Genomic DNA, 14,485 nt, shown 5'->3' with positions numbered 1-14,485 from the left:
TAGCACCGTTAACATAGAAAAAACACCCCAAGTTGCTTTTCAAAGAATTAATTATGCAAAATTAGCATTGAGTTAAAGGAAGTATTCAGAAGGACGACCAAAACCTTGGTCAAAGTGGTGGATTTTATGGAGGATCAAAAAGGCATGGGAAATGGAGAGGCAAAGTGTATAAGGGAGAGAATTCTAGTATGTGAAGGCTTGGCCAACATGGGTGGACCAATAGACTCAGGGGTACACAAAAGACTAGAGTCAGAGAAAAGGTAATTCTGGAGTGGGGTAGAAGGTGTGTAATTATCGGGCAGAATTTTGCCTTAGGTGAGCAGGGGGCGGGGCCCGCTCGCTGACGTGTAAAATGACGCGGGATAACGTCAGGTGGAACTCCCAACGTCATCCCGCCCCATTTAAATTTTCGGGAAGGCGAAGGCACAGCAAAATCAGCTGTGTGCCCACCAACCTGTCAATGGCCAATTGAGGCCATTGACAGGATCATTTAAACAATTAAAGGACCTGCCTGTCCAATCTTAAGGTTGCCGGGTCGGCCAAGAGCCCCGGCGGGAATAGAAAAAACATGAAACCTCATCCACCAGTGGGATGAGGTTTCATGCAGGGTTCTAAAAAGTTTAATAAAGTTTTACTGTAATTTATGAACATGTCACATGAGGGGGACATGTTAGGGAATTTCTTTTTCTATTTTTAATCTTTTTACAAGTGTAAGTAATCTCCCTGAGGCAGCACTTAACCTCAGGGAGATGTGCGCTCTGTCATATGCATGCACGAAAGAATACACTCTCGCTTCGGGGGAATCCCCCGTGCCCGCACAGGAAGCGCATAGCACTTCCCGCCGGACGTCTTGCTGGGCGGGCCTTAATTGGCCCACCCACTTAAAATGGCGGTGGGGCCCATTTTTCCAGCAGGGATCGTCTCCCCGCCCGCTGGAGTTTGGGTCGGGCCTCCCGGCTGACAGGCAGAAAATTCTACCCATAGGAACAAGTGAAGCTGCAAATTAATTTAAACATGGGAATAATCATTTTAAATCTGATTCATTGGTGGACCATAGGCAAATGTAGGCGAACAGCGTCATGGGTGAAATATGCAAGGGACTTGGTGTGGGTTTGGGCTGTAGATTTTCAAATAAGTTGAAGTTTGTACAATGTGGAGAATGAGATCCTGGCTGGGGGAGTATTGGAATAGTTGAATCTGGAAATGGCAAAGCCAATAGAAGCTTTTAATTCTAATACTAAACACTTCGATTTGCAAGGCATAGGAAATAAGATTTTTTAACTCTTTCCTTGTCAAATACCAGACAAGCACTATAAAAATGTTTTAAAATTACAGACATTAATATTGAATTGAAAGGACACAGTCCATAGAAAATTTCAGTACCACAGAAAAAACTACCTATGTTTGATTGATCAATAATAATCCTCTGACAAATTCATACTCAATTACATTTCCTATGGAATATGCGGCTTTTAGATAGTGTAAGCTCCAGGTAATTATATTTTATTTCCCTGATGAGTTTGTCAGTTTCCACGAGTGTGTCCACTTGTTTGTTCAATGAACTGTAATTAATATTGGTAATGGTGTAACTGACAATTCACTGGAGTATGCCCTCCAGATGAGGCTCCTCTGAATGTATCACGTAATCAGGCTGAGTTATTGCTTCTGGCATCAACAGAAACCATTGCATCTCACAGAAAATGCGTGAAGCAACAATACTGCAACAAATAGAAGATATCTACTACCCCATCCTTGCAGTCGTCGGCGTTCTTGGTAAGTCACTTAATCATTTCTTGGAGCAAGTAACTTTTGGCATGTAAATTGAACCAAATTATTTTGAAATGTATCTTTCTTTTAACAAATGGCATAAAACCTTATTTTGGTGATTATATATTTCAATTATTAGAAAAAGTTCCAGACTATTTTCAAAAACATTTTGAGTAATCCAATTGTTTCAACAATAAACCACAAAATGTAACTGTTTACATGGTGCAAATACCATTGTAAAAGTTCACAATGAAAGTTTCAAAAATAAATATTGGCAATGATGAGAAATAGTGATGAGAAAAAAATGGGTATGTGTGTAACAACTGACTCCATACTCTAGATATATTCCCCTAGACCCTAGCCAGACCAAGTAAACTGGCTATATTCTATAAATAACTGGATCACCAAAGCTATATCTCTTCATCTTTTAGATCCTGCCTGATGTTAAAACCAGAGTTCATCAACCATCACATCATTCTATTAATGGTATCTTAATTGCATTTCTAAGATTAAGGATATATAGATATTGATTGATTAAGTACCTTGAGCACATATAAAGAGAGCATATAAATGATGCACACGCCCGACATCACCGCACTTCTTTTAACGAGTCAGCATGCGGGGCCCGCCCCCACACGCTGAACAAAAAATGCTGGCCTATGTGTTTTACTGTTGCCTTAACGAAAGTGTAAATGAGAGTTAGATTGATTAGGGGACTTAGAAGTTATCATAGTATTAATTTGTAGATCTGTGTCTGTATTTAAAACTATATCTCTTACTAATAAACATTTAATCTAGTTTTGTAAAAACCTATAAGACTTGGTGGTCTTATTACTGCTGCATTCAAGGCACGCATCTCGAAATTTATACAAATTGAAAGCAAGTTGTGGCGGTTGTTTCAAGTTTCCCTTTGAGATTTGAACAACTCAGCATTTACTGTTATAAGATACCCACTGTTCCACAAGTCCTCCTAATCTGATGTACACAATATAAAATATCATTTTTTCTCTTTTTTTCAAAGCTGTGAATGTTAATTATATTATTGAAGAAATACAGATGGGTTACCTTAAGTACATATAACGAGAGAATTCTGGAACACTGAGTGTTGGTTAAGGAGGAGGCAGACATTTGTAATGTTGCATTTTGTAAATAAACCTAGCATTAAGTAAAATGTTGGTGTCTGATTTCCTACTTCACCATCTGGCATCAGATTGAATTAACACTTCTTCCTTTGCTTCAACCTTCTGCTCCCCTCATACACTGAGCTCTGTTATAACAGCAAACTCTGAATTAATTCTGAAGTCCAACTTTTTCAGTAAACACTGTGCTCTTGGCTTCATTTTCCCTGACCCTTTCTTTCTGCTATTTGTTAGAATACATGTTATTTATTACTTTAATTTCGAAAAGAATGATTAATCCCTGAAATATAACTTTTTGAACCGCTCAGAAGTCAGAGGTGAAACTGACACACACCACCACCAAATCAAGGTTAATTCTTTGTTTGACTTTGGTGGGCTTCCCCTGGTGATTGATGTCTCTTTGTTTTTAATGGGCTCGCATGATGTTTATCATTGTCTCCTGCCTAGTAACTAGTTTTGAACTGAAAGCCATTGTATGTGTGGAGTATTGATGGGTTCACATAATTGAATTGTTGGTGCCTTCCTGCTTTAGTAGTTAGTAGCGATTATTTATGCAAGAGTTTGTTGGGCTTCAGTTTCATGTGAGGTGAAGTCTTTTTCTGGGTTGATTGTATTAAAGGGAAGAATGCGTATTCTGTCTCCTCTCGTTATCTGGTTTCAGGAAAAACAATCCACACTGTACTCAATAAGCCCGAGCATGTGCAGCCCCAGGCCTTCATGGGCCCAGCCTCCTTTCTGCAAGGTTTTACACTTAACGCAGCAGTTTAAAAGTCCAAAAGTCATATCCTTGTTGATGATATGAAAAATGTGGGAATTTTGAGAACCCTTCAACTCCAGAACAAAATGCTGACAAAGTTATTCAATTCCCTTGATGTCATGAAGTATTCATCCATTATCACATTGCTATTTGTGAGAAATAGTAGTGTGCAAATTGTGACTCCAATTCAAAAGATAAAGTCCTTCATTGACTGTAAAGTACTTGAGAACACCGACGGTATGAATGTTGCTATATAAATGCAAGTCTTTTGTTAAATACCACAATTCATCTTGAATTAATGATGTATTTGTGATCCAGATGCATAAGTCCCATGCTCCCTTACATCCCAAGCTATAAATGCTTTGCTTATCCATCCGGAACTAGATTTATAAATGGATAGTCATGTCTGATCTAATTGAAAATTTTGGGGAGGTAACTAGCATGATAAATAAGGGAGGCTCAGTTTTTCACTCAGTCCATCAATAATGGATGATGGAATAGAAATATCTATGTCTGCTAATGACATTAAGATAGGTAAGAGTAGAAAGTTACAATACGAATATACAAATTAGGAGCAGGAATAGGCCACTCAGCCCCACAAGCCTGCTCTGCCATTCAATAAGATCATGGCTGATCTGATTGTAACCTCAACTTCAAATTCCCACCTACCCCAGATAACCTTTCGTTCCTTTGTTTATCAAGAATCTATCTATTTCTGCCTTAAAGATATTCAGACTTTGCTTCCATTGCCTTTTAAGGAAGAAAGTTCCAAAGACTCACAACTCTTTGAGGGAAAAAAATTCTCCACATCTCTGGCAAATTGAAGATCCCTTATTTTTAAACAGTGACACCTAGTTCTGGATTCTTCCACAGGAGGAAACATCCTTTCCCACATCCATCCTGTCAAGACCCCTCAGGATTTTATATGTTTCTCTTCTAAACTCCAGTGGATACAAGCCTAGCCTGTCCAACCCTTCCTCACAAGACAACCCGCATATTCCAGGTGTTAGTCTAGTAAACCTTCTATGAACTGCTTCCAACACATTTACATCCTTTCTTAAATAAGGAGACCAATTCAGAACACAGGACTCCAGATGTGGTCTCACCAATGCCCTGTGTAACTGAAGCATAACCTCTCTACTTTTGTATTCAATTCCCCTCACAATAAATAATAATGTTCTATTAGCTTTCTTAATTACTTGCTAACCTTCTGTGGTTCATGCACTAGGCCATCCAGATCCCTCTACATCTCAGAGCTCTACAATCTCTCACCACTTAGATGATAGATAATATAGATAATATGCTTCCTTTTTATTCTTCCTGCCAAAAATGAACAATTTCACATTCGCCCACATTATACTCCATCTGCCAGATCTTTGCCCACTTACTTAACCTATACATATCCATTTGTAGCCTCTTATGTCCTCTTCACAACTTACCTTCCTACAAATTTAACAACTATACTTTCAGCCCCTTCATCCAAGTCATTTATATAAATTGTAAAAAGTTGAGGCCCCTACACTGACTCCTGTGGAACACCACTCATTACGCCTTGCCATCCAAAAAATGACCCATTTATGCCCCAATCTTTGCTTCTTGTTAGCTAGCCAATCTTCTATCAATGCCAATATGTTACTGCCTACACCATGAGCTTTTATTTTCCACAATAACCTTTGATGTGGCACCTTATAAATTGTCTTCTGGAAATCTAAGTAAAGTACATTCACCAGTTCCCCTTTATCCACAGCATATGTTGTTTCTTCAAAGAAAGCTAATAAATTGGTTAAATATAATTTCCCTCTCACAAAAACATGTTGACTCTGCCTGATTACCTTGAATTTATCTAAGTGCTCTGCCATAATGCCTTTAATAATAACTTGTAACATTTTTCCTATGATAGATATTAGGCTAACTGGCTTGTGGTTTCCTGCTTTCTGTGTCCCTCCCTTTTTGAATAATGGTGTTACACTTGCTATTTTCCAATTTAATGGAATCTTCTTCAAATCTAGGAAATTTTCCAAAATTAAAGCCAACTATCTCACTAGTCACGTCTTTCAAGACCTTAGGGTGAAGCCCATCAGGATCCAGGGACTCGTCAGCCTGCAGTTCCAGCTATTTGCTCAGTACCGCTTCCCTGGTGATTGTAATTTTCTTGAGTTCCTCCCCACCCTTCCAATTCCTGACTTACAGCTATGTTTGGGATTGTATCCTCTATAGTGAAGACCAATGCACAATACTTGTTCAATTTGTCCCCCATCTCCTTATTTTCCATTATTAATTTCCCAGACTCACTTTCTATAGCTCACACTCACTTTGTTAACTCTTTTCTTTTTTAAATATCTACAGAAACTCTTACTATCTGTTTTTATATTTCTAGATAGCTTTCTCTCATGATCTAATTTTTCTCTCCTTCTTAATCAGTCATTCTTTGCTATTTTTTATATTCTGTCCAATCTTCTGACCAGACATCCTTGCAAAATTATATGCTTTTTCTTTAAATTTGATACTACCTTTAACTTTTTTAGTTAACCATGGATGGTGGGTCCTCTACTTGGAATTTTTCTTTCTTGTTGTAATGTATCTATTCTGAAATACCCTTTTGAATGTTTGCTACTGCATCACTATTGACCTATCCCTTAACGTAATTGCCAGTTCACTTTAGGTAGCTCTGCTTTCAAATGCTCATTATTGCCCTTATATAAGTTTAAAATATTAGTCTTAAACCCATTCTTCTCTCCCTCAAACTGAATGTAAAGTTCAGTCATACTATGTATGATCTCTGCTACTTGGGGGGGGGGGGGGGGCGCATTCCACAATGAGGTCAATAATGAATCTTATCTCATTACACAATTTCAGGTCTGGTTAGCCTGCTCTCTGGTTGGATCCAGAATGTGCTGTTCTTACAAACTATCTTGAAAACATTCTATGAATTCTCCATCTAGGCTACCTTTGCCCATCTGATTTTTCCAGTCTATACATAGATTAAAATCCCCCATGATTATCGCCATTCCTTTCTTACAAGCTCCCATTATTTCTTCATTTATACTGTCCTACTGTGTGGGTACTGTTAGGGAGCCTTTACATCACTCCCACAAGTGATTTCTTGCCTTTATCATTTTTCATCTCTACCTAAATCGTTTCTATATCCTAGTTTTCTGAACTTAGTCATCACTTTCTATTGTGCTAATACCATAATTAATTAACAGAGCCACCCCTCCACCTTTCCCTAGCTTCCTGTCCTTCCTAAATGTTATATACCCTTCAACATTCAGGTCCCAATCTATGTCATCCTTCAGCATGTCTCTGTAATGGCTGTCAGATCGTACTTATTTGTTTCCATTTGAGAAATCAGTTCATCAGTTTTATTTCAAATGCTATGTGCATTCAGATACAGAGCCTTTAGTTTTGTCTTTTCATTGTTTTTGTAGCCCCTAGCCATATCTGCTGATTTACTCTTAGATCTTTATTCTCTATCCCTTCCTGTCATGGTCTGTTTATCATTTCCCATATTAACACCTTTCTCTCTTGCCTTGTCTCTACTCTTTCATTTACCACACCTTCATAAATTTGGTCCCTTGCTCCCACTACTTAGTTTAAAATCCTCTCTACTTCCCTAGTTATGTGGCTTGCTAGAACACTGGTCCCAGCATGGGTCTAGTGTAGACTATCCCAATGGTACAGCCCCCACGTTCCCCAATACTGATGCCGGAACTCACTTCTACCACACCAGTCTTTGAGGCAAATATTAATTTCTCTAATCTTATTTGCCCTATGCCAATTTGCACGTGGCTCAGCTAATAATCAACAGATTATTACCTTTGAGGTTCTGCTTCTTAATTTGGTACCTGGCTCCTCGCACTGACTATGCAGAACCTCTTTCCTTTTCTTGCCCATGCTGTTGGTATCTATATGGATCACAATAACTGGATCCATCTCCTCCCACTCCAAGTTCCTCTCCAGCTGTGAGCAGATGTCTGGAACCCTGGCACCAGGCAGGCAGGACAGCTTTCTGGACTCTGGCTCTTTGCTGCAGAGGACAGTATCAATCCCCTTCACTATACTACACCCTACAACCCCTACATTCCTTTTTGCTCTCCTCACTTGAATGGCTTCCTGTACCATAGTGCCATGGTCAATCAACTCATCCATCCTGCAGCCCCCCACCCTCATTCAAACAAGCTGAAAGAAACTCAAACCTGTTAGATAATTGCAAAGCCTGCACTCCTGCCCTCTGTGTCCCCCTACCTGCCTCACTCACAATCACACCCTCCTGTGCCTGACCACTGACCAAATCAGAAGACCCTATCCTAATGGTTGCGACCACCTCCTGGTACAAAGTGTCCAGGAAACATCCCCCCCCCCCCCCAACGTATTGTAGTTCCTGCAGCTCGGCCCCTGGCTTAATGATTCTGAGCTGAAGCTCCTCGAGCTGCAAACACTTGCTGCAGACATGTTTGTCCTGAATCACAATGGCATGTCACCTGACCTGCCACGATGTGTTTTAATTAACTACTTAATTATTTTATTCCCTTAATTATTTCCTTTATATGTATTATTAACCTTACCACCAGTTTGTATAGTATTTTAAACCTTAGGAATAGAATATACCTTAACCACTTATCAGATACTCACCACATACTCACCAAACAGCTAGCTTCTTCCACTGCAGTAGAGTAAGAACCAATTCCTATAGGGTAGAAATGTTAGAAAGAGCAAAGGAATACCTCCTTCCCCTCATCACATAACTCTCAACTCACCCAACACCCAGCGTTCTTGTTCAAAGTTGCACTCCAGGTGCTGCTGACTGCTTGTCTCAGGGTCCTCCACTTGCCCGCTCCTCCTAGGTGCTGTTGACTGCCTGTCTTGGGGTCCTCCTCTTGCCTGCTCTTCTAGTTGCTGATGACTGTCTGTGTTGGGGACCTCTTCTCTCCCACTCCTCAGATACAAATCAGCCATGAGCTAGTTGAATGGCAGAATAAGTTTGAGGGACTGAATGGACTACTCCTCTTCTGAAGTTCATATGTCCCTATGCAACTCCTTTGCTATGTAAGATGCCTATCCATGACTAACTTGTTTGTTTTCTCTTTGTTCCAGTTAACTCAGTCGCCATTCTGATCCTAATGCAAAGAAAGTGCGGGCTCTCCAAATGTATCACACACTACTTGGTGGCTATGGCAGTGGCAGATCTGCTGGTTGTTTTCACTGATGTAATACTGCTTACAATTATTCATTTTTATTTCCCTGGTACTTACCTGGACACCACTCCAGCAATTTCACTTTTACTTGTTCTGCTTTCTGCTGCCACAGACATTTCTGTCTGGTTCACCGTCACTTTCACTTTTGATCGATTTGTTGCAATTTGTTGCCAGAAGATGAAAACAAAATATTGCAGGGAGAAAACTGTGACTGTGATTATAACAACAGTAAGTATGTTATTCTCCTTGAAAAACATTCCATGGTACTTTATATATGAACCTGAATATGTGATTGATAATGTACCCTGGGGCTACAGTCTGTCGCAGAACTTTTACGCTGAAGTTGCCTGGGTAACATTTGACAGCCTCAGTATTATTTTAACTCCTTTCCTTCCATTCTTTCTGATTTTATTGCTCAATGTTCTAACTGTCAGACATATTTTAGTGGCTGGCAGAGTCTGCAGAAAACTACTGGATCACAGCAAGAATGAGAATCACATTGATCCAGAGATGGAGAACAGGAGGAAATCTATCATTTTACTTATCACTATATCTGGAAGTTTTATACTGTTATGGATGACAAATGTTGCATTTTTCTTTTATCGGCAAATTGTTGAGACTTCCTATTACACAGGTCCCCGTGATCCTGCATATATCACAAAACAATCTGGATACATGCTGCAGCTTTTGAGCACCTGCACCAACACCTGTATTTAGGCAGCGACCCAGACAAAATTCAGAGAGCAGCTGAAGAATGCAGTCAAATATCCATTCAGTGCAAATGTTAAATTAGCTAAACGATTAAAACATATTCCCTAAAAATAGAACAGTTTTTTCATTTTTGGCTCTGGTTACCATGCTTCTTCCACACAATTCCGTAACAGATCAATTCATCTATTTTGTCTCCCAGACTATTGCTGACTTCATCTCATCTGGAGATCTTCCCACTATGGCCCACAGGCTTATAGCCCCATCCCCACAGGAATGGTTTACCTTCCCAGGAACATAAACAGGTCGGTTTTAACAATAACATCATTTGAATGTGTTTTTGTCACAGGAAACTTGTTTCTTCCTATCATGATGCCATTTTATCTGTCCCTGTCCAGTCTCATCCAACCTACATCTGCAACTCATCCGACCCTTCCATCGCATTAATATTTTCCAATTTCATCAACTTTGCTTCAAAACTCCATCCTTCCACTCACTTTAACAAGGTCCGTCACCAAATTTTTCCTTTCCTTTCTCAACTTCCCTTTCTTCATTTGAGGAGATAGTTTGTTAAACATTATCTACTTTAAACCCACTGACTTCCATAGCCACCTTGATTACACTCTCCCACCCCACTTCCTGAAGGTGCTATCACATTCTTCCAGTTTCTCCAAGTCCATCACCCCAATCCTGACAATACCATTTTCCACATCAGTGCTTTGAGTGTTTCTTCCTATTTCTTAAACTGAGAATTCCCCTTCATCAAGGCTTACAGGTCTCTCGACCATATCCATCCCATTTTACTTCTATCCTCAGACCTGCTGGAACCAGGATGGGGTTCTCCTTATCCTTGCCTTCATGGCTACTAGATTCCATGCTCAACCGATCATTATCTGCCATATCTGCCGCCTAATGCATGATGCCACCACCAAGCATAACTTCCCCACCATCTGCATTTCACCAATCCAAAGAAACCAAACAGATAGTACGGGCTATAAAAAGACAGCATAAAAAGCAGGTTGCAAAGAATATCAAAATCACCGCAAAAAATAACAAAATTTATAATTGGAAAACAAGAGTGGTTAAGAGTAATATGGGCCTCTTAAAAACTGATAATGGTGATATTATAAATTAATACAAGGTGGAGAGACAGTTCTGCAAGGGTAAGCCTCAGAAGGAATCGGGAGCAGGAGGCCAAGGAAGTCAATTCCCAGAGTCTGGCCATTGAGGACCAGGCAGCTGAGCCACAAGAAGCCTTTTGGCTGGTCAAGGTCAGAGAACACATCTTCACATGACATCTCCAACCCAACATAGAACTAAATTTTCAGACTGTTCAATGCACCACATCCTCATCACGCACCCATTAACAGTCCCTAGCACTCAGTGCTCATATCCAGATTCTCCACCTCACCCTCACACTCATCCCAATGATATCAACCCTCACACAAAGCACCAGCTGCTTCAACATACCTCCAGCTATTCAATTGTGGCAAGCATAACAGCCAAATGCTACAACACGATCTCTGATATCCTGCCCTCCTACTTGCAGGACAAGCTGGCATACAATAGGAGGACTAGCACCATGGGCCTCTTGCTGTCCTTTACTCTCTTCCCTCACCTCAACCCTCTCCTTCTGCACTTTTGCTTTTAGATTTGCTGCATGATCAGCCAGTGCAGCCTCACATTGAAGGACACGAGCAGCAGCAAATCTCTGAACAAGAAACACAATAGGCTGGATTTTTATGGAATCGGGCTGACTCTGGAGGCCTGTAAAAATTGCAGGCAGAACCCAGATGTGGAAGTCCTGTTGCCATTTTAGATGCCGAAGGAAGGGGACAGGGTGTGAATCCAAAGGAACAAAACAGATAGTAACACCTATAAAAGGGAGCACCAACCAGCCCTTTAAAAATTAAAAAGAAAACAGACTGCAGCTTTCAGTGAAAAAGTGAAGTGGAAAAGCAGGCATCAGATGCTGGAGTACATTACTTGACAGGCCATCCAGCATAGCTTAGAAAAATAACATTAGCCATCTATTTCTGCAGCTTGAATAGACTTCATTGTTGACATTTCCCAATGATTCTTATTACAGTTGTCCCCATGAAGAATGACTGAATTTCAAATGCTCCAAAACCACTCATTTCAGCAGTTGGGGCGGTGGGTGGAGGGGGTTGGGGGGTGCTGCGGGGGGCGGTGGTGAGCTCACATTTTGATTGTAGTTTTAAGAGGCTGTTAAAGGATTAACTGTCTTTCATGTGGTTAGTGAAGATTGACCACTTGAGAGAGCTTGACAACCAGCAGATTGATCACTTGAGGGAATTTAACATTTTTGAATGGGTTTCATGAATTATACTTTTCTTAAAGTATCATGTGGCATGAATGAGAACTCTCTTAGATTTTTAGAAGTTTTTTTTTCATTTCCACATGGCTCCTGAGGTCTGCCCATGCTGGATACTGGCTGAGCGACAATGGTGGTAGCTTGGGTGTATGGGGGTATGAGGGGGAATGAAGGTAGCATAGAGATGGGTGGGAGTGTGAGGGGTGAGAGCTAGAGGGCCTGAAACGGGCCTTCCAACCAGCCTGCCTTAGCACTCACCCACCTCTGTGGCCCACCTCTGAATTGTCACCAGAGGCCCAGAGGCAATAAGTCCAAAGCTATCCTGCACCCCCCACCAACCACCCCACGCTGCCACCACCCTCCCTCCTCCCGGGCCCCCCACCTTGCTGGAGCAGGTGTCATCGCCTTCAAGGTGGGTCTGCCAGTTGGGATATCTCCCAATCAAGCTTCCCACTTTGATGGCATAAATCCAGCCCTAAGTTACCAATTTTGACATATTACAGAGATCAGGAGTTTGCAGGATTCATTGGGCAGGGTGGGACTTTATCACATTCGAGTCTGATACCTCAGTTGATGCCAAGTGGTCAATAGCCTGGAACTCTCTCCCTAACACCATTGTGGATGTACCTACAGCACATGAACTGCAGCGATTCAAGAAGGCAGCTCATCATCAGTGTCGCAAGGATGATTCAGAATGGGCAACAATTGCTGGCCTTGCCAGGGCTACTGACATCCCTGGACCAATAATAAAAACAAGGTGCTAGCTATATTTTAGATTTCTAGTACGCATATTATTTTGTTATGTACTGCAGCTACCTTGATTGATCTGTTGGTTGCAGGGGAGGTGGTGGCATAGTGGTATTGTCACTGGACTAGTACTCCAGGATAATTCTCTGGGGACCAGGGTTTGAATCCCACCACAGCAGATGGTGAAATTTGAATTAAATTAAAAATCTAATGATGACCATGAAACTGTTGTTGTTCACTAATGCCCTTTAGGGAAGGAAATCTGCTGTCCTAACCTGGTCTGGCCTACATATGACTCTAAACCCACAATAATGTGGTTGACTCTTAAATGGCCCAGCAAGCCACTCAGTTCTTAAGGGCAATTAGGGATGGGCAGTAAATGCTGGCCCAGCCAGTGACACCATGTTCCATGAACAAAAAAAAAAGATTGAATGATATCTGAATACAGTTATGTCAAATACATCTGTCTTGTCTGGTTCCATGGTCTCAAGTAGAATTCTTATGCTGAAACTCCTGCTACAATCATAATTTATTCACAATCATTATTATTGTATAACCCTTGTCACATTATTATACTACTATTCTCATGGGTTTTCTTTGAAAGACCAAGTGGTGAAAAATATTGTGAGGCCTGAAAATACGCAGCAGTTCTCTCATTGAAACATCAGTGGGAGGTTGACACACAGCTAAAGAAATGATCTACATGACTGATCGTGGCCACTTACACCATTTAACTGGTGGTTCCACTGATCTCTCTCCAAAGTTACAGCACAAAAACAGAAGAATCTCCCCACCACCACCACCACCACCACCACACACACACACACACACACACCGCCACCTCCTGGGGATTTCCAGATCAGTATTTTCCAACACTTGTCATCATTAGTCTCAGGAACTAAGAACGTGAATTGCTAGTAACAGGAGAAGGCCACGAATCACATACTCACAGACCTTTCACCATACCACTCTTTAGCTTTTTCTGGTGGTAAAGATCCTAACCATACAGGACACAGTGGATGGCACCCATGTGCTCAGCAGATATTTAATGCCGTGTAAATGATTTCCATTGCAACAGATCACTGAGCACAAAGTTTATTCATCACAGAACAAGTTCTCTGGAAAAAATCTTATCAGCCTTATCAGTAACCTGCAAAACGTTAGTATGCAGGTACAGCAGGTAATTAGGAAAGCTAATAGAATGTTATAATTTATTGTGAGGGTAATTGATTACAGAAGTCAGTAGGTTGTGCTTCAGTTGTACAGAACATTGGTGAGACCACGTCTGGAATATTGTGTACAGTACTGGTTTCCTTATTTAAAGAAAGATGTAAGTGCGTTAGAAGCAGTTCAAGAAGATTTACTCGACTAATAGCAGGAATGGGTGGTTGTTTTATGAGGAAAGGCTGGTTGGATTAAGCTTGTATCCACTGGAATTTAAAAGAGTAAGAGGCGACTTAATTGAAATCTTTAAGATCCTGAGGGATCTTGACAGGGTGGATGTGGAGAGGATGTTTCCCTTGTAGGAGAATCTGGACTAGGGGTCACTGTTTAAAAATAAGGGGTCGCTCATTTAAGACAGAGATGAGAACAATTTTTTTCCCTCAGAGGACTGTGGGTCTTTTGAGCTCTTTTCCTCAAAAAGCGGTGGAAGCAGAGTCTTTGAATATTTTTAAGGCAGAGCTAGATAGATTCTTGATTAACAAGGGGGTGAGAGGTTATCAGGGGTAGGAGCAATGTGGGATTGAGGTTACATTCAATCAGCCATGATCTTATTGAATGGCGGAGCAGGCTTGAGAGGCCAAGTGGCCTACTCCTACTCCTAACTCGTATGTTT

The 14,485-nt window shown here is 40.9% G+C and overlaps 1 long non-coding RNA gene across 1 annotated transcript; it reads left to right on the top strand.

Moving 5' to 3' along the window:
• Positions 1-905: 905 nt before the first annotated feature.
• Positions 906-12,632, top strand: LOC121292813. Its single transcript, XR_005946332.1, has 4 exons — positions 906-1,492; positions 1,679-1,773; positions 9,769-9,871; positions 12,535-12,632. It is a non-coding gene; the product is annotated as an uncharacterized LOC121292813 (long non-coding RNA).
• The last annotated feature ends 1,853 nt before the right edge of the window (positions 12,633-14,485 follow it).

Source organism: Carcharodon carcharias, chromosome 20 (assembly GCF_017639515.1).
Source record: "Carcharodon carcharias isolate sCarCar2 chromosome 20, sCarCar2.pri, whole genome shotgun sequence".
Lineage (NCBI taxonomy): Eukaryota > Metazoa > Chordata > Chondrichthyes > Lamniformes > Lamnidae > Carcharodon > Carcharodon carcharias.
The sequence above is the reverse complement of the archived record's forward strand: the minus strand, read 5'-3'. Positions and strand labels throughout refer to the sequence as shown.